The 27,256-nt window shown below is 39.7% G+C and overlaps 1 protein-coding gene across 3 annotated transcripts in view; it reads right to left on the bottom strand.

Annotated features, from left to right (window-relative positions):
* The window catches only part of Ccdc85a (coiled-coil domain containing 85A), a 184,616-nt gene that overhangs the window by 103,468 nt on the left and 53,892 nt on the right, over positions 1-27,256 (bottom strand). The window lies entirely within an intron of this gene.

Genomic DNA, 27,256 nt, shown 5'->3' with positions numbered 1-27,256 from the left:
TTTACACATTTTTAATTTTTTTCCAATGGACAATTGAGGCAATTAATAAGATGGAATATCCCAGCGACTTGGAAGGCTGAGGCAGAAGGATCACAAGTTCAAAGTCAGCCTAGCAACAGTGAGGCACTAAGCAACTCGGTGAAACCCTGTTGCTAAATAAAATACAAAACAGGGCTGGGGATGTGCCTTAAGTGGTTGAGTGTCCAAGTTCAATCTCTGATACTCCCCCCTAAAAAAATATGTTATGTATTTTCCTGGATATTTTATGATAATGGTGGTATCATTCTTGTTTTATTTTCTAATTCTAAGTATTCCATTTGCACCTGATCTTTTATTTGTAATCTTGTGATTTTCCTTAAAGAGAGTCCTTCAAAATTTTATGCTTCAAGCCCTACAAAACCTCAACCTGCCTTTGCATATTAGATGTGTCTTCAATGTTCCATAGGATATCACTCCTGATACAAATATTAAAGTCCCAGAGACTCAAACTTGACCTTACTCAGTGTTAACCTGAGACACTCATTTAAATCTTCCAAAAATATAGAATACACTAACCTAAAAAAGTAGTGACAGCATAATTTAACCAAGATTTTCTTTCATTTGCATGTGAAGTTTTAGGGGGTATCATTAAACTATTGAAGAGGAGGTTAGAAAGTCCAAGTGAGATGCCTTAATGTGGCTGGGGATTGAACCCAGGGCCTTAAACATGCTAGGCATACACTCTACCAGGGAGTTACATCCCCTGTCCTCTTTGATTTACTTTTAAGGATAAACTGTGGACAGAGGCTTTGGGAGCCTACTGAACTTCACACCAAACATGGTTAGCTCTACAGTCACAAGCCCTTTAGCGTTTCTCTCTAAATTATGTTCAAGGAGAAATCCCAGATGTTTCTAAATCCTACCAGTTAGATTTTGGCTATTAGGGCTTTTTTTATCATAAGCATAATTTTAGAGAGAAGTTCAAAATAGTATGAAGTGACACTAAATTCCACACTCCAGTGTTCTTAGTGACATGCAGGTCTATTTGGTTCTCCTCTGCAGTTCACTGTGCCAAACAGACAGTTTCATGCTGGAAGCACTCAGCAAACCTTCTCAAAGGCCAGTACTGGATGCCAGCCGGCTGGAGCCATGTTGGCATTCTATGTTAGTTCCATCTGGTCCCAGTCATTACAAAGTCAAGGTTCTGTGCACTATGTTGAATATACCAATCACCTGTTTGAAGAAGAATCAAAAAATCTGCATGAATAAACTAAAGTAATTTTAGCATGCATTACATGTAAATAAGCAAGGAGATTTCAAACACTCATTCCCAAAGGATTTAATCCATCTTTGCACATATTCTGATTTTTTTTTTTTAAACAAAAACTCGGATAACAGTATTGGCTATTCAAGAGATCTGCCCAGGGAGCTGGCTTGAAACCTATTCTGCAACCTTTGGCTAGGGGTGGTGAAAACTGGCAAGAGAGTGGGGTCTGGAGGGTGTAGGAGGAGTAGTTAATCACTATTTTTAGGGTCTATGAAAACGGTTCCATTTTAGAACAAAGTCTCCTTCTCAGTTGGAAATATCACAGACCAAGTGCATGAATACATTTCATTGTCTGTAATTACATAGTACATCATCCCTACATTGCATTTAAAATATAAAAAAGATAAGGCTGTTATCATGCATGCAAACACATGGAAGATTCACAAATAGAAAAACCTCATAGATCTTGTTCTGACAGCTACTCACTTTTTCAAAGCAAACCACACCACCCCCTTTAACGCTAATGGTTTTTCAGCTATTCTTGTAACAGCAGAAAAGCCTAATTCCCCGCTAGTGAAGCTTAAGCATCATCATTTGAACAATTTGCTAATACTCCTTTTGAATTAAAGGACCCAATGAAGGGTCAGGGATGCAAGTAGGTGACAGCAGCAGCCACAGAGGCCAATGGACAGAGAAGCTCAAATACAAATAGGATCCGGGAGCTGCAGAACCCAGGTAAAAGTCTCAGTGAAACTTCAAAGCCAGGATCCCTTAATCTTACAAAGCCCAAGGCTTTCCTCAGTGCATTTCCTATTAATCAATGTTAATCTTAATAAGTAGCCGTGTTAATAGAACTGTTCCCCAGAGAAGAGATCACTCTAGTTAGTTGGTTCAGTTAGGCAACCTGGATGCTTCTGGCAAATGGTATGTGAAGAACAGCTTTCCTTTTTCCCAGTTCAATGCCTCCTCTTCTTCTCCTTTTCCTTTCTTCCTACCTCTTCTAAGACAAAGTATGAGGAGCATCCGTGAGCAATGCCTAGCATACTGAACCATTAAGTCAGAGTAGGAAGTGGTATAAAAAGAAAGGAAAGTAAGGGTCAGAGGTGAAACTATACCCGAGGAGACTGTTATTGTGTTATTTTTGTAGAGAAGTCCTGGAAGTTTCCCTTAAAAATGTGATATTTTGCTAGATACCTGAATGACATAAGGTTCTCAAGCAATAACCTGAAGGTGAGAAATAGAGGGAATAGAACATGTAAGGGTCCTGAGGTAGAAAAGTATTTGGTATAACAGAAAAGCAAGAACACAAGGATGGCCAGAGAGGAATGAGTGAGGTAGAGAGGGCCATGTGGCATGCTCAGAGAGGAAAAAATAAATAAAAGGTCAGTGTAACCTTTTAAGAGTGCTGCCTTTTAAGTCCTAGGAGGACTTTTGCTTTCACACTGTTAGAAGAGAAGACAAATGGAAGGGTTGTGAATACAGAGGGAGTTGTGTGGAACACAGAGTGAGGGTGTAAGAAGACTAATTAGGAGGCAATTACTGAAGGCCAGAAGAGGACAATGGAGGCTTAGAGCACTTGGTAACATGGGTAGGGAAAGGGGATGAACTCTGGATACATTCTGCAAAGGACAGCTGGCAGGATTTGCTGGGGGGTTGATATGCAATTTGAGATTATATATTATATATTATATATAATATATATTATATATAATATATATTATATATATAAATATATATATAATATGAGAGTCAAGGGAGATTCCTACAATCCCAGTCTTAGAAAGGATGTTGTTGATTTATACTACCAAGACTGGGCAGGGAGGCAGAGGAACAGATTTGGGGCATAGGGACATTAAAGTTTGGTTCAGGCCATGTTAAGTTTGAAACCCTGTTGGATATTCAGGAAGAAATATCAAATAGGTAGTCCGAGATAATATTCCACAGAAAAGTTCGGGTTGGAGGTAAAATTTGAGAATTGAGAGCATGGAGATGATATAAAGTTTGGATAAAGCTGGGCACGGTGGTGCACGCCTGTAATCCCAGTGGCTTGGGAGGCTGAGGCAGGAGGATTGCAAATTCAAAGCCAGCCTCAGCAACAGAGGTACTAAGCAAATCAGTGAGACCCTGTCTCTAAATAAAATACAAAGTAGCACTGAGGATGTGGCTCAGTGGTTAAGTACCCCTAATGAGTTCAATCCCTGGTAACCCCCTCCCTGGAAAAAAAATAAAGACTGGATGAAAATGTGAATATAGTGGATGAATATATAAAAACTGGATGAAAATCTTCATAGCATGAGGCTGGATGAACTCACCTACAGAATGAGACAGGAAAGGAAGAGGACCATGACCTGAAATCCATGGCACTCCAGAGTGGTAGTTCATAAGTAAGGAGATGAAAAGAAATCAGCAGAGAAGGCTGAAAATAAATCCTATACAAACTAGAATATTTGTCCCATTGTAAGAGGAGAATGAATCGACTCACAGTTCCCAAGAGCCATTTCTCTACAGAAGAAAGAAGGCGGCTCAAATGTCCACACCATCCCACTCATCTTGTAACAAGTATCTTGCTGAAAGTACCGACTCTTCACTTGGGCTTACAAACAGTCAATGGATAACTAAAAACAGGATACAAACGTGGCATCTCTGCATCCCATTTTTGCATTTGTCTCCTTTGCTCTGAGTCATTCTCTCCTGTATTCATCCTGGATTCCAGGAACAACAGGTCTGTTCAATCAACATCTTTCAATGAGTAGAAACTACCACAAGCCACAGCAGTTTTCTTATCACTGCTGCCAAGAGGGCCCTTCCTATCAATCCCGAGATAATGACCAACCAGACCACAATTTGACCAATACTGCTTACTATGCAGCCTTCTGGACCCCCTTCCTTATGTGTCCTGAGAGCTCATATCAGGGCTGAGAGCTCTGGTCCCCTTGGTCTTGCTGTGTAGCTGTACTGATTCAAGTTCCTTTCTTGATTTCATCCCTGCTCATCTCTTCCAATAACATCTTGGGATAGTGGTAGAATCCAGTCCACTGGAACCCTTAAGCCTTGGCCTTAAAACTTTGGTAACATTTTCTCATCACACACACACACCCCTACCTTGTACATGCCCCAGACCAGTTCAATATACAGTGACCACATAAATTTAGGAGGATACTTACTCCTGGGTTCCACTGGGACTACCAGCAGAGCGACCGCCTCCACTCACCCACACAGACAGAGGGTCAGTAGAATAAAGGACTCACTCTGGAACTTTGTGGTCTTGTCCAAGTTCAATTTCATAGAGTATTATCCCAAAGGCAGTAAAATCAAAAATTAAAGTTCCAGTTGTATTCCACAGCCATTCAAACGTTAAAGAATGGATTTTTAATCAAGTTTCAGTACTTAAAAAAAAAAAAAACACTAACTAGAAAATCTAATCACAATGACAGTTCAAGACAAGGAACACCATGACATCCTCTTTGTACCAGGACCACGGTGATTCAAGGTGTGCTGGACTCTATAGGAATTCCATGCATCTGGTTTATATTCCATTTCTACAGCATGTCACAATGTTCCAGAAAGGTTAAGTTTTACACATTCTAATCAAGTACTTTCACTTGCTGTGTGCCAGCCACTTACAGTATTTCTAGTGCTATTGGGAACTAAGCATTCATTTGGTCTCCTCTGGTCTCTATCAATGCTTTAAGTGGTCTTGAAAAAAAATGTTCTCAGAGGCACCTCTTACTTATAGTATTGAGATTATTAAACCTATACTTTCCCCAAGTAATAGAGAGATCTAGTAGGGACAGAAGTGGACAAACTATGTCCTAGAAAAGATGAGTGGATGGATACTTACATTTTCTATTTGTGAGCTATTGTGCTAGCCTTAGATGGACATTCTCTGCACCAGGGAGCTTGTCTGGGATGGCGCAACTGGAAAGCAGAGTTCTGAGAAGAGACAGCAATGCCATCTTAACCTTACTTTAAACATCAAGTCTGATCCTGCTGTGGGCTCTCACAAACACGATTGCCACTTGCTACCAGATACCACAGAGAATTTAATGAAAACTTAGTAATGTGTAGATGGTTTATTGATGGCCACCACTTGGAAGGAGCATCTCCCAGTGAGGTGAGGACAACTCTTGATTGCCTACAGACACTTGATTCACACCGTTTATCTAGCAGTCCCCTAATCTCCCCATCCAGGCCTTCTCATGCAGAAAAACCCTTTGGAGCCAAAGAAATCTGGGCAGAAGCCAATTTGTATAACACTGAGAAAAAAGAATCATACATTTATTTCTAGCAATTAGTTACAGAAAGGAGTGAAATAAGTCAAACCCAATCATTCTGTTTGCAGTCAATTCCCAGAACATCTGATGTATTCCTGTTCATACTAAGATAATAGGAAAATTCAAAACCAATAACAAATGCTAAATGATCTACCCTCCAATTATCCATACCTCAATCAAGGTTTAGACTGAAGAATCAATTTAACATATGAGGAGTAAGTGCATAGCTACAAGAGACTCGCCCTCTCCACTGACCTCCCAAATTGCCTTCAGTCCCTATTCCTGGCAAGTGAAATCTAACCACCAGAGAAACTGGGCTTAGGCAAGTTGTCCCTTTTTAATTTGAAGACACTCCAAAATCCTATAACATATCATATGGCAGATGTTCACTAAATACTTATTGGATGGAACCAGGGATAAACGAATGGTAAATTTCATTAGCTCTTTCACAGTTACCCATCTGTACATTTGGACACCAAAAAGGTGCTGAGAAGGAAGGGCCAGAACATGCCACGCGTTAAGCCTTTGGGCAGTTGAGAGCTACAGTACTCCAATAGAGGACAGCACAAGGCGGCATATGAAGAACATTTCAAAAACATATTTCCCTTATAACACAATTCATCTCAAGTCACTAGCATTGTTTCTACATTCTAAGCTAGCTGTAAATTTGCTGCTGCTTCTCATCTCATGAGAGATTCGAGTCTTTGAGGACAGGGTCCATACCAAATGTTTGCCTCTCCCACAAGTATCCAAAGCAATACCTTGCACATAGTACAGTTTGCCTAAACGTTGACTAAGAAAACATTTACTAAGATGAAGCACACAGATTGTAGGAATACAACCAAAGTGATCCTACTGGGCTCCAGTACATTTTGCATTTCAGATAGGCTTAAAGGAGATAGATCTTAGCATCTAAATTTGGTTAACTGATGAGTGAATGTTCAAAATAGCACCAAGGCCATGCCAGAGTCACTTTTGATGCAGCAATTCAGAGGCACTGGTGATATGCATGTAACACCAAAACCGGGAAATAAAGAGGATGAAAACACAAGAGCTTAAACACGTTTCTCAGCCTCTTTCTTTCTGCAAGTTTTAGTCTTGGTTCTAACTCAAGAATAGTATTTTGTATAGCACTATGGTTTTAAAAGTGCTGTCACAGTTTCTTTCACATTCTGCCTGATGAAGGAAGCTTCATTATCCCCATTTAAGAGATGTGGAGGCTGTCTTCCCAGGAGACTTGGTGAATTTCCCAAGATCACCCAAGGCAAAACTGATCCTGGATGCAAATCTAGGGCCCTGACATCTGATTAGGGCTACACCAACTTTGTCACTAAATCAGACCGTTTTCACTTCTTTAAAATATACACAATTTGTACAAGATGATTTTGTAATATTCATACACACATATGTATATACATTTATATATACAACAATTTTTCAAATTATATTAGTTTTGTAAAGGCAAAAGCCATGAGAAAGAGCAGACCTTGTAATCAAAGAGTAAATGCCCCAGGACCAACAGAGACAATTCCAGCTAAGACATTCAGCCAACAAATAGAATCACTATAAATCTCTTTTATACATCGATAACCTTTTATTTATACTGAAGAAATAACCTACACAGGGTTAAAACTTGCCCAAACATATGTACCATATGCATATGGATTCCACAGCCAAAGAAGTTTACGCCAATTCTAGAGCCATGCACCTTAGCAGCAACGTCTAATGAATGCAATGTGACCACTAACATGGCCCTCCCCTGTTCGTTAGGTTGAACTATGGAGCCACATCATATAGGTGCTCCTGCTGGCTGAGAAGCTACCATGACATTTAGAGTAGCTTTAAGGAGAAAAGAAAAAGAAAAAGATACTTCTCCCACTGGACAAATGTTTCATGTTCGTGTAAGCCCAGATTTGAATAAATTAGTTCCCCTACAACTTTACTTCAAACATGACTTATGACATTATGGGAAGTTGCAGACATGTCCTGGAAAACAATATGGATCAAAAAGATTGCGATTCTTTCAATTCTAGCCAAAATCCCCAGGAAAAACAAGTTTGAGAAACTCTCTATACCAGTGGAAGGCCAATGTTTTAAGAATAGCATGAGTTACTTTGCCTATTGCTCGTCTATTCTTTTTGGTCTCACACTATACTGACAAAAAAAAAAAATAGATATGCCGATTTTCACACTGGAATTCCAATTATCAGTCTTTCTGCTCTTTGACCTTGTGATACCCATCACATCCTACTTCTCATCTTAAATGTTTTCTGGTTGTTAAGTCATCACCTTAACTAAATCCTTCAAATAAGACAACATTTGAGTAGATTTGGCCAAGAAAGTACCAGGGTCTCAGCCAGATTCATAAGGAAACAGGCTCTCCTGGGTTTGGTGGTGATGATCCAACTATCAGACCTGGTCCCCAAGATTGACTAATGCAAAGGTCAGCATTCCGTGCCCAAGGAAACTGAGGTGAAATCAAACGTGACCTGTGGGATCAGTGTCTGCAGAGGTCCATTTTGCAGGAAGGGCAAAGCAGCTTCATGGTTTTTAGTCCATAAGAGCAGGACTTCAGTTAATGACTATGTTTCTAGTCCTTGGAAAATAGGTTTTGAGAAGATCTAGAAAAGTAACAGCTCCCAGCCAAACAAAGTTTTGAGTGATCCCAGATTTGAGAAGGTACATTAAGCAGAAATTGAAGCAGATGCTCAGTCTGCAAATGCCAAGAGGATAAGGGAAAGGTTATTGTTCTGTAGATAGCCAGAAACCAGAGAAGGAGCGTGGAAGCAAAACTAATTCCACTGCTACCCACCAGTGGGCCAGAAGCTCCCCATATGCACGTTCTTGTCCCCACTCAGCACTGCAGGGGACTTAATAGACCTGAAACCATAGAGGGAGGCAGAAGGAGACCTGGGAAGCAGGGACTGAGGTAACAGATCTGGGTATGTTAGGATCATGTCTGATGGTGGAGTCTTATGGCAGGTGGAAGTGGTGGACCAGGAACAGCATGGTCAATCTGCCCACATGAATAAAAAACACTGTCTTCAGTTTTGTACCACCCCCATTCCCCATGATTTCTTGCACCCCAGCTTTTAGTGATATCATAATGAATAAGTCCATAGACATTTTCCTCATTCTTTGTATTCCTCAGTGCCCTGCTTCTGCAAAGTCTTTCTTCCACCAGCTTCTAGATCACTGCACTTCTTCCTCCCTTGCAATGGGGAGCCTCCATTTCCTCCCACAGATACACTTCTGCACTCTTCCCTCCACCTCCTGAGCTCAGGTGCTGCTGGACTCTGCACTCCACCTCCTTCTACATCCTCATGCTCCTTCCTCAGAGACTGCCTCACTCTTTCAATGCCATTTCTGAGACCCAAGTTGACATCTGACGGACATCTCTCCTAGTTTGGCTATGATGTAGGGAGTACAAATCCTAACCTGTTCCCCAAGTTGATCAAAAAGCTCTTCTTCCCAATTTCCCTATTTCTATTGATCCTAATATCTGATCACCATCTTCAATCCCTTCTGTATACAGAGGCATGACATCTACAGCACCTTTCACATCTTCACGTCAAGTCAGAGAGCAACTCTCCCATTCAGATCTTCATGATTTCTCATTTACATCATCACTATAGCTTAATTCATCCCCCTGCCTCCAGTTTCTCTTCTGTCTTACTTATCGCTGAATGCACACCTAATTAAGTTTCTTATGTATATTTAATTATCTCATTCCTCAATTTTAAAAAGTACCACTCCTCACACCCAGGCATCTAAAGGCCTCCACAATATGCCCAAAGCTAACTTCTTCCCATACGTCTTCCTTGTAACTTCCTTCCCTACCCATTTCTTCCAGACTACATGACCACATTCACATTTTCCCATCTTATCTTTTCCTCCTATTGGTTTTTCTGATCCTCACTGCACCCCCATCCCTACCTGTCCTTATTTTCCTTTCACTGTCCCACCATAATTTGGGTTCACTTCATAACTTAAGGTTCTCATCTAAGTACTACCTTCCTCATGAAAGCTGTTCTGGTTTCCTAATTGGAAATGATGTCTTTCTTTTTTGGGACTCCTATAGTTGTTTGCTTATGTATCCAACACATTCCAAGTTGCATTGTGATTATTTACACCTTGCCACCATTTCCCACTATATACATATATGAAACTATATGATTGCTTAAGTCAAGGATGGACACTCAAATCTGTGCTTTCAAAATGTCCATAGGTTCTGAAACAGCACCTTGAACATAGGTCATCATTAAATGTGTATTAAAAGAGACCTGAGGTCTAATCATACCACAAGTCATGGGTAACCTATTATTCTACATTCATGGATTGAAAGAGTTGTACTATATGGCCTTCAGTTGAGTACACTCCCTATAAGAAAGCTCACTCTTGTCAAAATAATGTTGACAAGTTGAATCTGTTTGGGATTACTACCAGTTATTTTTAAAACCTTCAAGCACAAAATGAAAAGTAAATGGCATTCATCCAGCAGCACTTTACGACTGGTGCCTGGTTTTGTTTTCTATCTTTTTAGATGGGTCTGCCTGACAGTTCACTCTTTTCACAACTTCTGAAGTCACCCATATTTACTAAATGTAAATGGCAGTCATTCACACAGCTCAGGCATTGGGCCAGGAAGGTTCTATTTATGTAGCTGGGAAAAAAGAATCAAATCCAGTCAAATAATACCTAAGTCAACTGTGTGGCTCCTAAATTAGGATTTAAAAAAAACAAACAAAAAAAAAAAAAACAACTTCCAAGGTTTGTTTGTTTGTTTGTAGTAAACGCTGAAGACCTAATCCCCTTAAAAAAAAAAAATCTGACTTAATACCAGGAATGAATTCTGATGGGTATAATTCACTCCCTCCTTATGCATGAGCTATTTTAGTCAACCACTGTATAATTGAATTTTCTTTAGGCAATTCACAGCTAGGCTGACTGACAGGTTTTTAAACTGATAACACTGATCAATAGGCCACCAAGGACACATTGTGCTCACTTAATAAGTAGTAATAAGCAGGTTCCTGACATCTGAAAGATATTCTTATTAATTCTCATACACAGTCATACCAAGGTGCCCTGACTCTGCTTAAAATGATGTGTAGTCAACTTAACTCAGCAGGTTGGTGCTATTTCCCTAAAAATAGCACAACAATAAATGTATAGTTATTCAAAATGCAACATTTAATATTTTTAGTTTCCCAACACTAGCCCTACATAGGGCTCTCTGTATTTTGGCCTGTAATCAAGATATATTTGAATTCTGACCTTTTTGTACTAACTTAAATATATGGTCCTGCCATACAACTTACATTTCAGGATTTTGAAGAGTACCCTCTAAGGATCTTGAATTCAATCTAGGATATGTACATCTTTCCATCTGTCCTATCAATCCAAATATTTCTCTGTATTTTCAACAACTCCTCTTATCTATTCTTCCTATCTCTAAGATGGAAATGACCTTTCCTGGTTACTAAGGCTAACCATATATTCTACCTACTCTTGGCTCCTATAGCTCATTTTACTTGAGTTTTTGTTTTGCTTTCTGCACATACTCCTTATTCTACGCCTAACATCATGCTAATAATTTAGTTCTCCCCACCAAAAAAAGACCTAATGACTTTAATAATTTCATATAATTTTGTCATGAAAATGGTACACATCATTAATTATAAACTTTTTAATTCCTAGATTTAACATCTACCTCCTTTAAAGTCTATGAACTCCCTAGGATCATAGAAACAATGCTTATTCATTCTTAAAATGCAATGCCCAGCACAAGACAAAGTAAGAAATTAATAAAAACGTATTAAACTGATGTCATTTGCTTTGTATCTTCAAATGTTTATTTAACACAGTACTTGGTGTAGTGCTTGGTTTCTAGTAGAAATTAATATTAATATGGCACTATATCCTCAATAAACATTCTATAAATGTCTCTCCATTTCCATTCATTTGTTTCAGGGCAGAGTTCATTTTTATCCTTGATACTACTGCTGCCATCACCTTCTCAAGTATAGACAGACAGCATCAATAAAATCTATACAGCAGCATCCCTAAAGGAATAGCTGGGGACCCTCTGAAAATTTGTTAGGAGGAATTTATGAGCTGTGAACAGGAGCTAGATATTAATCCTTTCATATTCATCAAATCCAATAGCCCTCATCATTCTTTTAGATACCAGAACAACTACTATAACAACTCCTGCCTGTTAAAAGGGCAAGAACAGATAAACTACATTATATAGAGACGTGTATGTCTGTGCTTGTGTAGGTATGTATGTCCATGTGTGTTCAAGAGTAGAAGGGGAATAAGGAATACATGAGTAAACATGATACATTTATTTAATACTCAGATGTGTCAACCCTGGAACTCGGATCCATCACAGCCAACATTTGCTTAGATGGACACAAAACCAATCACATCTGTCCTTTGTTTTGCCAGCATAATTTTGTCCCAAATCTGTTTTCTGAAGAAAGATTTTAGTTGAGTTGGTTAATGATCTTAACAACTGGCTTGGTTATTCTGCCATGTTTTTAAGCCAGAAATCCAGAAGCCATCCTTGATATCTTCCTGTTCTAGTCTCTATGGCTGATCCATCAATGAATGCTGTCGATCTTTAAAACAACTCTCAAATCCACCCCTTGGCTGCATTGCTACCACCACCTTGACCAATCCACCTCCTCTCCACCATAGACTATTGCAGTGACCTCCTGTCTGTCCTGCCCCTATTCACTCTGCCTCCTCAATCTATTCTCCACCTCCCAGCAAGAGTAATCTCTTTGAAATTCACTCCGATCCTCCCCTCCCCTACTCTTTCAAGCTCCTGCACAGTTCAGTCTTGCCTTCTGCAATCTCATCCTATACCAGGATCTCCCCCCCCCCACCCCCACTCCCGCCAATCCCACTCTGGTCTTCTGTTCTTTTAATGCTTCCTGCTCCCTCCTGCAATGGCAGATCTTGCCTGGAAACTCTTCCCTCTACCTTTGCTTTAACATCCTTGAGCTATCAGCTCAGATAAGACTTCCTTAAGACGACTTTTTTGGCCATTAGATAAAAATCTCTAAACCAACCTGAAGAGTTAGAAACTACAATCATAGTTTACCCTTTGATAGGGTATAGAAACTGCAAGTGGACACAGCGAGGTTCTGGGTGCTGCTAAAGTTCTGTCGCTTGATCTGGTGCTAACTACACAGGAGTGCCGTGTACAAACTCATTGAGCTATGCATCAGAGACATACACTCATCCTCTTATATGTACAATTTAGTTTAATAAAAGTTTTTTAAATTCTCAGTGCATGATAATCATGGTATATTTCTCCTTTTACATATACCACATTTTCCATAGCTACAGTTTTATGTTATTTGATTCATGTGTAACAGTCCCTCCATTCAACAGTAAGCTCCATGGACACAGGCAGAATTTGCTCACCATTGCCCTATGATGCCTAGCACAGGTAAGTACATAAAGAATATTTGATGAATGAGCAGAGAATCTATGATGGGATGTACCACACAGAGAAACAGAACACTAGTCAAAGTGAATGGCACAGAATATCTGTCAGAAGAAACAGCCGCCGCTTCCTGCCCACTGTGGGCTTTCCACTTGTTCAGGGTCCCCTCTGCTTTCCAGCGTTTATCCTGGTGTAGGGAAGCAGAAGGTCCTCATGATAGAGAGCAAACCAGTGTGGCTCAGAAAGACAGAAGGAAAGTGTTAAAGGACCAGAGAAGGGAAGGAAAGCAAGGAGTCACAACAACAAGAGCAGGGACAGCAAAAGGGACTAGAACATAAAGAAAGGAGCCTGCTCTGTGACAGCAATGAAGGAAAGAGAAAAGACCTGGGCCTGTAGCAACACAGACCAAGGGAGGTTAAGACAAAGAGGAAGGTACACCATGATTAAATGACACTAATAGAGAAAGAAAAAAAACAGAACATATAGAAAATAAGCAATTGGGAAAGAACCAAGGTCAAGACTAAACAGCAATGAAAATGACAAAGCCCACCACACCCAGGGCAAACCCGAAGGAAACCCAACAAACATGTTCCCAAGAGTAACCCTTGTTTTCTATGCCTATGGGCCTAACTTTTTCAGAGAATAACATGGGCTCTCTAAGCCTACCACCACCAGAAGGAAGCAGAGCCCTCTCCAGACAGATCTTAGGGAAGGTCTTTTGCAACCCAGGCCCTTTAAGTCCCAAAGTTCACCAACATATTTCAGCCTTCCCCACAGGTCCCACAGGATCCCTGCAAGCAGAGAAGGCAAGGAGACATACGACACAGACATCATCTGATGAAGAGTGTCAGACCAGAATGTCCGGAAAGAAACTAAAATGGGAGGAGATGGTGCAAATAAGATATTAGAGTAAATCAAATTAGAGCAAATAAAAACAGCAGAGAGGTCAGATAGGAATACTGAGACTCTGACAAAGAAACTATTTCAGCAAGAAACCCCAACCTCTAAAATCTTTCGTATGCACTTCTAATATTCCTTTGTGCTCCGATTTAACAGGTCATCTCTGGCAATGACAAATGGTAGAGGCAGTGTATATTAACCAAATGCCTCAATTTGGTGGAGAAGGAATTTGTTTTCTTGTCAAGAAGCATACATTAGCAGCTCAAAAGCATTATAAACCTTCCTTTAAAATACCCACTTCTTGAAACCCAGAAAAGAAATTGTTACCTGCTGCTTTTCAGGAGGTTGGACTCTTGTTCTCAGCCTGCATGTCCTGGCCCACACCCTCCTACTTTCCCCCCCATTCTCCCTCCCACCTGGTTTCTTCCCCTGGTGCAGGCTGCCATGTTGAAGTCTTCAAGGAGGGCTTTTCCTTACATCTCTTTCCTGGCCAGGCCTATGTCATCTCATACTTCAACAATGTTCGAACAGAAAGTTCACTTTGTTTTCTAATATCAAACAAAGAATATATTCACTGGTTGTCCTCAGGTTAATGTACATGGAAATAATTATAGAACACGACTAGTCCTGTGCCAATTGTAGAATGGGGTTCAGAGAGATTTCTCAATCTCATACTTAAACATGGTGAGATGCTAAGCTAAAATGTTCTAAGTGAACTTTACATAAACCAAATAAGCACCAAACTCTTACATAAATTGACATGTGTTGACAGACACTTCCTTGGTTCCACTAGGCCCTTTCCCTTACCTTCACTCTTATAATAACCCCTCAGTACTGGTCTACACTTAAAAAAAAAAAACACAAAACCTATAAATACACACCTGCAAAGTCCCACCTGCCCTTCATGGCTGCTGGCACAACTGAAGGCATTACTGCTGCAAGATACTCAAAAGCAGAAGCAATGCAAAAAATGAGGCAATGAAGTCATTTAAATATAGCTATAGCAGGGCCTGGCAATGTTACAGCAAATTAAATTTTAATGAGACACAGAAAATGCTGAACCTTCACAAAGTTTATCAGAGGAAGGGGCATACAAAGGACATAAATGCCCCAGGGCCCAGATGCAGACAGAGGAATAAGTACATGCCAGGACCACTCAAGGTCAAGAGTTTGCCAAGGACACAGGTATCCAAATGGGGGGATGCCAGCCCTCTGAAAATATGCTAGCTTTTACTTAGAAGGCAAAGCAAATTGATGTAAGCTTCTTTTTGAAGGCTCAGATAAAACTGGTATGTAACAAGGTCATGCTTCTATATCAAAGAAGTATGTATGCAACTAACCTAAAGGAAGCTGATGGTCAAAGACCTCAGAGATGCCACCATGCATCTTTTGAGGTTGTCCTTCAGGGACAGATTGGTATGCGGGCCCTGTATGAGATTTCCCGGTGTCTCTCCATAGTCACTCTAGTCTCCTGCTCTGTGCCCCACTGCATCAGTCTGGCTCCCCCGACTTCCAGCTTCTCATTGGGCAGAGCCAATAAGAGTCCCTGGCAAGAGACAGGAAGAAAAAAAGAAACAAGTTCACTAGCCAACAGGCTGTGGTCTGGCAGTGGGTGCATCCTTCTGCTTAAGAAAAAGGCACATCTGGTGACCCTGTGGGAGAGCCACTGTCTTCCCTTGTCCTGGAAGCTCTGATCTATATGGATTGCAGTCCTGGACTCTCCCTGCCACTGACCTCCCACTGGGAAGCAACTGCAGGATACTGGGCAAAACGAAGAGAGCAAGGTTCCTAGAATTTATTCCCATTCAACCCCTAACAGTGTCAACTAGGGCTGGCCATATACATACTGAAGGTCACAGACCCTGTCCTTACCTTTGCTAAGAGTCCCATCTGTTCTTGACAGAGTCCCGATCCACAGAGGCACACCTCCATGTGACATTCACAACAATCACAATAGCTAAAAGGATGGGTTATGGCAGAGTGACCGACTCTGGCAGTAAATATCCATTTGACCTTGGGCCAGTGACCTATCCTCTTCCAGCTTTCTCAACCTGAGGATCCTCAGGGAACCCCATTGAGAGTATTTTCTTGGCAAATTAAATCATGTATGTGGCCCTTGGATCAGCCCCTGCCACATAAAGGGACTGATGAAAGTTCCCTAAACACTATCATTGTAATTTATAATTACCACATTCTGCTTCTTTATTCATCGACTCCCACTATTGTCTGAGATTTCCATATCTGTGTTGAGCCTCTGCAGAAGCCACTTGTGAAAATAGAGCACTTAAGATACCACTGAGATGTGTGCCACAGTGGGAGAACGGGGACACCAAGGACTCTGAATGGAAAACAAGACCTCAGGAGACAGAGGCCAGCACAAGAGAACAGAGGGTCAGAAACTAAAGATTTGCTTCCCCATTTCCCAGAGGACAAGACATACTGGTCCAATAAATATGAGTCTTCTGAGTTCACTGCTCTATCCTAGCACCTAAACAAGATGTCATGATTGTCCCCCCCGCAAAAAAAGAAATCATCAAGGCTACCCACTCAGGCAAGGGAGCATCTTTCAGGGTCAGCCAAGTTCAGAATGTCTCTTTCACCCTAAATCCATCATCCTTCTTGCCACTAGCAGGACATTTTCCCCTCCAGAGCCAATGTTGCTGTGGAATATTCAGAAGTGGGAACATTTATCACAATGACATATCCTGACTTCCAAAAATTGAGACATCTAGAAACAGCCATCTGAGTAATGTCACTTATATCCCCTGTCACTTTCCGAAATGATCCAGCAAGAGAGAAAGATAAAGTTGCTGTGACTTTCTGTACAGCAGGTAAAGCACGAGTCGCCCGCTGCCCAGAGAAGGCAGGACTATTTCTGTAACACTCTTTCCTCTGATTGGCTTGGAGCCCTCTAACTTCTAGTATCAGCAAAAGATGGGGACAAGAGTTTCTGCTTTTTTATTTGGAAAAAAAATGCATCCCTTTCTCCTGTGATATAGAATTAAAGAGTCATATTTTATAAATATACATTAGAAGGTCAAATACATCTATCTTCTATGTCCCTCACATCCTCTATGATGTCGTATGAGGTTCATGTTTTTTAATTGCCTAAGCTTTTCCATTTCACACTTATATCAAAGCACAGAGAAGACACTTTCATCAGTTGCCATCAAAACAAGAAGCAATTTGAAAATACTCCAACACTTCAACTTTAATGAGGTGACTTCAAGGACCCATTTCTCTCTGTGGCCTACTATTGTATTAAAGGCCTAATCAGTCTCAATGACCCAAAGCAGGCAAAAGCAGGACAACACTCCTACAACTTCAAGCTTGCAAAGGAACCACCTCTTAATAGTTCAAGTTGTGGGATCTCTCCAGGAAAAACTGAAAAGGAAAAAATATATCTTCCGAGTTTCTCTAACCCCCAAGAACAGAATAATGACCTGGTCCTATTCCATGTATTGAACTCACAGATGAGTATTACAATGAATTCTAAGTTTCTAATTATTCACTGCTATGGTTTGGATAATGGTCCTTCAAAAGGTCCACATATTAAGGGTGGGTCCCAGCCCACGGTGCAAAGTGGTAGAAGCTTTAAGAGGAAGAGCCTAGTGAGAGGTCTTTAGGTCACTGAATCTATACTGAATGGGATTATGGGACCCAAGCCTCCCTCATTCTCTCCTTACTCCCTATATCACCATAAGGCAAGACTTTGCTCTGCCCCACACTGTTTCTGTGATCACATGTTTACTGCCTGATCACAAGGCCCTAAGCATTGGGGCCAATTGATCATGGACTGAAACCTCTAAAACTGATCCAAAATAAACCCTCTCATTATAAATTGATCATCTCAGGTGATAGAAAGCTGACTAACACTGTCACTGGCTATGAGAAGGTTTTGTGTTATTCCTCCCAAGCAACATATTTTGACTACAACCCAATATCAAAGAGCCCCACTGCAAATTCAACTAAGCCACCATGACACAGGGAAAGGTACTGTGAAATCCCTTTAAATTACCCTATTAACATGAAGCAACTACCTTCTTCACTCATGACCAGGTCAAACTTGGTTCCTTAGGCAGGACCTGTAGTATGGTGTACCCATGTTTGAGGATGTGATTTAGAGTACAATATATCTGAATCTTCATACTAACCCTATCGTAAGGGTCAAAAAAATGGCATCAATTGGTGAATAAATATCAATTGATAAATGGATGTGAGATTAGAGATACGAGTGTGTATGTGTGTGTCTCCAAATAATGGATTATTATTCATCCTTAAAAAGGAATAAAGTACTGATATGTGATATAACATTAATGAGCTTTAAAAACATTAGGCTGGGGTTGGGCTCAGTGGTAGAGTGCTTGCCTAGCATGTGTGAGGCACTGGATTTGATTCTCAGCATCATATAAAAGATAAAGTTATTATGTCACCTACAACTAAAACATTTTTTTAAAAATTATGCTAAATTAAAAGTGCAGACACAAATACCACATAATATTGTATGGATCTATTTATATGAAATGTCCAGAAATATGCCACAGTCTGGCTGGGCACAAATCACAAGCCACTGAAGCAGGAACAAACTTTTGCTCGTCACCCCCCGGTTATTTTGCTGCAGCCGGACTGCGGCAAGATTAGGCAAATTCCTAGATAGAAACTAGATTAGTGGTTGTGGGGACTAAGGGAAAAATAGGGAGCAACTGTTAATGAGTACATTATTTCTTTCTAAAGTGAAAAATATGTACTAAAATTAGGTAATATTGATTGTTGGACTATACTTACGATCTCTGAAATATATAACAGGGGAATTTAAGACACATGAATTACATCCCAGTATTTTAGGAAAATTTTCAAATATGAGTGATGGAGATTTTAACAGTATGCAAAATTTGGTAAAAATTAAGCAACTTCATGAAAATCTTACAAGACAAACATATAAAATATGTTAAGATTATAAGTTCTGAAATTCCTTAAAAGTGAGATTCTAAAAGTTTCCCAAGAGAATCCTCTAACAAATGATCACATCTTATTTCCAGTAACTGCCACTTTGAAGGATAAAGACCGCATGCCCAACAAATGGGGCCAGACCATGTGCTTTCCAAATCCAAACCCAGGAATAAGCTTTAACTGGGTCTGAAGAATCAAGCTCAGTGACTTCTGATGAATGCCCTTAGCAAAGCAAAACTCACTCCGGAAACGTTGGTTAATGAAATCTTTACCCTGGAAACAAATAGTGCTAATCCATTTCCCAAGTAACTTGTACTGTGCCTCAGTATATGTGTATTAGAGATGTTTTACAAGGCTCTAGACCCTAACCTAAGTGATTCAACCTGAAATGCACTTGGCTATCTTCCAGCAATGTGCAGTTTCCTGCAAAGTTATTTTGAAGAGGAAATAAGAACTTGCCAGATAAAACCTACAGAGAGTAATCTGTCAGCAAATACAAGGCATTAGTCAGGCTGGCTTCATAAGCCTATCATTTGATGCCATTTTTCTCTGGAGCTTCATCATCCAGGGGTTTCTCTCTCCTGCCCTCCACTTTTAAACAAAAATAGTACGGCATGCACATCAAGTATGAGGGCACTTAATTATCTTCTCATCAGAACAGGCTGACTCAACAAACTCTATAGTCAGAAAGTAACCTTGACATCTGGCTGAATAAAATGACAATAAAATGTCTACTCGGGGAACTCGAAAAGTAAACTCCCCTGTTCAACACTTTAAATTTCAGTGCACTTTGCAGAGGAAACCTGTCTTCTCTTTTCAAGCTTCTTTGCATTTATTTTCAGCTACCAAGGAAATTCTTAATTATAAGGATCTATTACACTCTGGGATAGCAGCAAGCATATCAGCATAATGCTCCATTTCACAGAGAAAATAATTTTTTTAAAAAATAGTCTTTAGCAAACCCATAGAAGAGTCAATGAACTAAGATTTTACACAACACTTAGCAAATGGGCCAAATGCAGAAAGGAATGTTTTGTATAGACTGAGTCCATGTTTCAAAAATAGTAAAACTCTTCTACAGTGTTCTTATATTAAGAAAGTGGTCAATTCTTAGATAAGAAATTTCAATGATGATGTGAACAAATTATACAATTTACTTGCTTCAATCTAAGAACTTAGCATCCCTATGTAAAGACAAACCTTCCAAATAATTTTTCATATTCTAAATATTTGATTTTAATGATGTTCAACAAATGAAAACAGGCTATACAGACCATCAGGATTGAGTCACAAATAATTATTTTTAACACAAGGATATCCTATATATTACGTTTGCTTTCTTTTTAATGAAAGAAAAGTGAAGGCCAAGTGCTACTTTTACACAAATCTGCTCCCTCGAGGCAGCATGGCACTGTGGGCAGAGCCAGGCTGGACAGCACACTTCTGCAGACCTGGATTCAAAGCCCCAAACTGGTACTGTGTGTACCTGGGAAAGTCAGAATTACCCTTTTAAGCCTCACCTTTCATTTCTGTAATTAAAAGATAATATCTACCTTTCAAAGTTGCTGAGACAATGCAACAGGAAAATAAATAGTTCATGCATATCATAGCACATGACACTAGAGCAAGCCAGCATTTCCTACCAGGCCACCATAAAGACACACACACACACACACACAAATATCCTGTTAACAAAAAAAATTGCATTTTATTCAACATAAAAATAAAACAAACCATGAAACTTGTTAATAGTTAGAGGTAGTATAGCATCATCAAAAAGATGATGAAACTGAGTTTGAATCCCACTTTTCTTGTGTACTGATTAGTGGATCTGGACCAAATTTTGTAACCTCCCAAACTTGGTTCTCTTCATGTTTAAAATAGGTCCTTCAATAGGTTATTGTAGGGTTTAAGAGAGACATTCATGTAGACTGCTTAACAAAATGCTTCACACATTAAGTAATAACTACTTGCTAATAAGAGCCTCATGAACTTTTCTACTCAATTCCTTTATGTATAAATCTGCTGAATCTCCACAATGTTACATGAAAGCAACATCAAGATAGAAACACCTGCAGATATCCGCTTTCTGGCTCCTGAACCCAACCCTCTCAGGCAAAGAAGCTGGGCCTGCCTGATATTTCAATTATAACTTCAGCGAGATAAACTAATGGTAGATTACCTGTGCTCTCTAAAGAGGATGTCTGACTTTAGAGGAGGTGCACAAGCCATACTTGAGCAACTGATTCCCCACACTGAGCAAGCTTTGCAGCTAGACATCTCAGTGAGGCCATCAGACTCCAAGGTCCTTCCCCACTGAGAATATAAATGCAACAGAAGTGCTGCAATAAGCACCATTAAGAAATGCCCCCTTGGCATCAAGTCAGCATTTTGCACGGAACCAACTGAAATACATTTTGATGAGCCATGTAAATAAAGAGTTCATGGGAAAGCTAGAAAACAGAGAAAATAGACAAACTCATCATTATTACAGAGGAGGGACCCTACCTGTTACTTCCCTGAAGGACAGCGAGTATTTTTTGGTGGTTCAGCATCATTCAGGCTTTCCCAGATTGAAAACAGAAAACAGAATGGAGACAGAAGAGACCTTGTGACTTTGTACAAATGTGAGGCCAAAAATGCCAAATCTGCAATTTTCAGAGAAAAGGACCCATTCAGGAGATTTGGGTTCTCCTCATTCCTCCACTAAGGAAAGTCTGACCCTTATTTTATCCCATCTGCCCGAGTTATCGCTCCTTGTCCTGACACTCTGCAGGACATTTTTAGATTCTAAAATGCAATGTGTAAAGTGTGGGTGGACAATTAACAGAAAATAAAAATGAATGCAGATGCTTCATTAGTTGCTCTTATGTCCTTTCCAGTGATCTTCCTCTCTGAGGCATAGATTGCCCCATGTCATCTTTCCTGGCCTCTCAGTTGTCCCAAGTCTCTCCCCACTTCAATTGGTTATGCACATGTCCTTACTTTCGGATACCCATGATTGTGTGGTTTCTCTAATCAAATGGAGAACAGCTCTCCACTGCCCTCCAATACCAGGTCAAACAGCTAAAATAAAGTGTATTCTAAGTATCAGGTATTGCACAAGGACCTTCCTTTCATGATTCGCAATGCTTACAATGATCCTGTAAAGCAGCTGTTAGGATTCTATTATTACTACTATTCCCGATACTAAACCCTAAATTTGGTCTCATCTGTTTTCAGCCTTTCTCCAACATCCTTCTGGAACCACCACCAAAATGAATTTACTGTTTTCTATTTAAGCTATTCCATTCTTGCCCTTTGATCTTTGGTTTGTTAGCTACTTTCCCTCCATCAGGTATGCTCTTCTATATACATTATATTCTCTTTTAAAAACTGGTCTCAAACATAACTCCTAGGAAGAATTCTTAAACTCAGTTAAAAGCAAATCTTATTTTCCATCTTTTTCATACCACCATTAAGAGACATTTAATTTTGTGCATCTCTCTCTGCTAGACCACCCACTGTGCAAGAGATTGAGTATTATGACATCCATGCCTGTGCTTAAAAGTAGGTGCCCAATACAGTTGTTCCAGGAACAACTAATACATGAACATCATCCTTGAGAATAGAACCTAATCTCTCTTTTCAGTGTTTTATATATTCTGCTTCTCTAGCAGATTCATTTTCTTAGTCTTTTTCCCTAGATTTACCTTTTGTATGCACATGTGTTAAAAAAAAAATCAATATCAAAGTAAGCCTTCTATAGTATTATATTAGTATTCAAACAATATCTAATGATGACTATCTAATTAAGACTCTGGTTAGTTCTACAGTAAGTGGATCTTAACAAGAAATCAGGGGAGAAATCTATATAGAAAATTTCCTATGCCTATTCTATTAACTATTCCACATAAAGATATTATCCACATTTTCATTTAGGCAAGTTTGCAGATTAGGAATAAGTTAGTACTTAGCTTTGTTTTCTTCCCCTATCACACTACATGCCATTAAAGAAGCCATTTCATACAATTTGCTGAAGGTATTTTTAGCTTGTTCATAGGTCTCCATGGGAATTTAATGGAAATTAACGACCCCAAACCTTACATCTGTTTTGATTTGTTTCTGATTTTAGTAAATTCTTTTTCACAACCTGAGATGAACTCATTTATGCTCAGGCTGATGGGTATGTGAACATCTACTAAGCTGTTTCTATCAACAGAAATGATAAAAGCAGTTCAACCTTTCATAACGTGGTAATTATTATTCAACGAATAATTAAAACATAGTATCTTCCCTAAAGTCAGCAAATACACAGGCAAAGAATGTGTAAACACTCAGGTGAAGGAGGATGGATGCATAATTAAGGGGTTAGAAAGATTAGATCAGGTCTCAGCCTCTTAAGGAAAGTTTAAGCAGGCTCTGGAGATCATGCACATCTGCAAGGGAAATGAAACCCAAAGAGGAAAGAAGGTAAGTGATCAATAATGAGCAATTCAAACAACAGCAAGTCTGAGAAGACTGACAAGATGAACCTAGATGGGAATGAGCATTAAATAGGAGACAATGAAATCCAGGCTGATGTATGTTTTAACCACAAAAATAATTGTAGGCAAGATACTATGAAGCGATCAGAACAGTTTCTAGGAATGAAGAGCTAAACAAGCTCAGAGGGGATCTAGGACCTCAGTAAATGGCTGTTGCATTGCCTATCAGATTCATGGCACCATGCTAAGAACTACTGAGCTGACCTGGCCCTCTGGGAATGTAGGGATCATGGAGTCCAGTGAAATGTCAAAAAAAAAAAAAAAAAAAAACGTTAATACTGCACCCCAAAAATGCGAGAGAATGACACCGAGATCACTTTCCCAAGAGAAGCACCCACAGATTATGAGAAGCATAACTGTCTAGGGGAAGAAGTGACTGGCTTGTAGAGGGCATGCTTTAGTATACACATTATTCTCAATCACAGAGAAGAGAGCATTAAACATAAAGACTTGTCTACTTTGTCTTGTCTACTTGTCTACATGTCTATGAAACATGCTCATTTTCATGGACTTAAGCTGGCACAAAAATACAAAAAAATCTTTTTAAAAAAAACAGAACACCATATTACAGATGAACTGATTCTTTGAAAAGTAAAAAATGTCACATGAATGCAAGCTAACAGTAATGAAATGCATAAATAAAAAAAGAAAAACAAGCTCTAGTAACATCCTGTGTTAATCACATAGACAAATATCCTATTTCAAATAATGATGACTAACTTAGGACAGAGGGATTTTTTTGTTTGTTTTGTTTCCCCAAATGTCCACATCACTAAGCTTTTAGAGCAAGTTTTATCCCCAAAGAAGCTTGAAAATAGTGTTTAAAAAATTTAGCCCTTGGTGCATTTCTAATTTGATTATGTATTAGTCAACTGTTCTCCCTTTTTTGACCATTAAGTGGAAAGTGCACCTTTTACCCACACAGATGGCAAAACAGGGCATAACAAGATGGGGTCATCTCAAGCAAGCAACAGGAAAAGGACGTGGTGAGAAATGTATCACAAGGTCCTTCCCTCAAGGGATTTACAGATGCTGCAATTAGCGGTTAGTTATGAAGGTCATTCCCAAAGTTACTACAATAGCTGATGAGTATTACTATAACATCTCAGAGTAGGAGTCAGCAAATGACAGTCTGCTGCCTGTTTTTGTACTGCCCATAAGAATAAGAATGAATTTTTACATTCTTCAATGGTTGAAAACTATTTTAAATATCATTTTGTGATGATGTTTAGTTACCATAAATGAATGACTGGAACACTGGCCACACCCATTCATTTGTATCATCTATGGTTTCTTGGGCACTGCAATAACAGTGTAGTAGTTATAACAGACCTTGGCCCACAAAAAGAAAAAAGACAGCTTAAATATTTACTATCCCAACCTGAGCAAAACAGGATTCCACAATATGAATGCTTATGGTGAATTTACTCTGCTGTTTTTCAAAGGATAAACCAAGGAAGGTAAATAGTCTCATTATGCAGCAGGCTCCAGAGCCACAAAGATGGGGTTCCAGTCTTGGCTCCTGAGCCACCAGCTCTATAATCTGCCAAAGTGACTTAGATCAGCCTTCGTTTCCTCACCCACCCAAGAGAGGATTCCCAATCCAAATCGGTCTCTCTCCCCAGGGCTGGATAGGCCGACATGTACTTGGCATTATGTTCTTAGCTCACATACAAGCCTTCCTTTCACATACACACTTCTGAGATGCTTGTATTTTCCCAAAAGACAATGATCACATAAAGACACAAAAGACAACTAAATCCTGAAGCACAAACCAAACATTTTGCCAATGTCAGTCCTTCTTAATGCCTTTTAAAAAATCACAAGTCCTTTTGAGTATGATCATTCATCTATTTATTCATTCAACCAATATTAATAGAGCTCTCACAATGTGCCAGGCAAATCCCAGAAAATGGGAATAGACTACTGAACCTCTGATATTCTGCAGAAGAGACAACACGCACAGTGCACTATCCCTATGTGTGCTCATGAATGCAGTAGAAATTGCTAATAAACAATTAGCAAGAACAAGAGTGCCATTAATAAGTGCTTACTGAAGAAATGAGGTTAAACAGATCTGAATGACATGAGACAGCCATGAAAGGGAAAAAAAGCACTCCAGGCTAGGCAACACCCAACGCACAGGTCTTACGGGGAGAAGGTTCAGGGAATTTAGGAGGAAGAAATAAGGACCATGTGGGGTAGAGAACTGCAGGCAGGGCAGAACTCTCTAGGGAAAATGAGGAAAGTGACACTGCTCCAAGTCACGACTAAGATTTAATCAATGGAATAAGCCAATGTAATTTGCATTACAGAGTGAGGGAAAGTGGCAGTTGGAAGACTAGAAAAAAATTTAAATGGTTCAGTCAAGAACCATGATGATGCCTTGGACTAGGGTAGTTAACCATCCAAAAATATGAAAATATTTGGAGATGAAGTTATGAAAATGGGATCGCCAATGGGCTGGGTGTTGAGGGCAAGAGAAGGCAAGGAATCAAATGCAACTGCTCAGTTTTGGACATGGGTTATTAGGTGGTGCCATTTTCTAAGATCAGCAATTCCAGGGGGAAAGGAGCTATGAGGAAGAAATCCAAAGTCAGATGCTAATTGTACATATTACTGATAATGCTGAATAGATATTGAGATGAGCACCTGAGGTCTTATGAGAAGTCATGGCTAGAGGTAGAGATTTGGAAATCATCTGTATTAGCTTAGCATTTATAGCTATGGGAACAGATGCATTTACCTAAATATATAGTAAGAAAAGAGATATACCAGGGGGAGTCCTGGAGCCTTCCAACGAGAGGTCAAGCAGAAAAACAAGACCAGGCCCAAGAGATAAAATGGTCATAAAAGGAGAAGAAGAGTGTGACATCATGAATGCCAAGAAATAAAGTATTCTGAGAATGGCTATGATTATCTAATGCTGCAAGTGGTCAAGTAGCAGAATAGTGACCTGTCAACACAGAGTTGTCTCAGTGAATTGTGGGAACTGAAGACTGCAGGAGTGAAACAAGAAAATAATGTGAAATGAGTTAACCAACATCTCTGGTAAAACAAGGAGCTTTTTCCCAGGTTGCGGGGAGGAGCATGCACAGGCATGTAGCAACAAATATGGGAGGAGGGGGTTACATAACAAGTCCTCTAAAACTAAACTGCCTAAGGTTTTAGGCACCCCATTATAAAGCCTTGGTCCACAGTGAAAACAGACTACCGACGTTAACTTTCTCACTCAATTGACCGATTCTTAGATTGAATCCTAGAATCATGAGTCCACAGGCCATTCTAATTTTTTATTGTCTCTTATCTTGCCCATGAAGATTTTTTCCCCCCATTAGAAAAATCTTTTTTCCATACAATAAAATCACTTAGATTCAGAACCCTGGGGCTTCATTATGGTGAGTGGAGTTAGAATGACTCTAGCCATTTCAGTGATTTCAAGGGATACTTTTAGGCGAGAGGAAGCTGTGCACGGGCCAAGGCTCCCAAGACTGCACATTCAGAGGTTTGAATAAATACCTTATCTCACTATCCAACTTGTTTTTCTTTCCATCCCAGGCTGGGGAGAATATGATTAGCATAAGCAGTTTTATCAAGAAGCCAGTAAAGATATTTTCATTCTTCTAAATTCTTCCAGGAGAAACACTGGTGTCATGCTAACTGAATGAGCAGCTAGGATATCAAACCATCAGACCCTATCAGAGTCAGAATTTCACATAGTAGTATTGAAGAAAAAATAAATTTTTAAACATCTCTGGTTTGCTCCTATCTCTCAACTTTAGTTGGCATGTTGCCCTTTAGTAAGAGAAAGGGACTGAACCGTGTAGAGTAGGTTTACCAATTTTTTTTTTTTAAGTAACGGTAAAATATCAAAACTGGATAAGCAAAGCCGATTTGG

This window comes from Urocitellus parryii, chromosome 12 (assembly GCF_045843805.1).
Source record: "Urocitellus parryii isolate mUroPar1 chromosome 12, mUroPar1.hap1, whole genome shotgun sequence".
In the NCBI taxonomy this organism is placed as follows: Eukaryota; Metazoa; Chordata; class Mammalia; order Rodentia; family Sciuridae; genus Urocitellus; species Urocitellus parryii.
The sequence above is the reverse complement of the archived record's forward strand: the minus strand, read 5'-3'. Positions and strand labels throughout refer to the sequence as shown.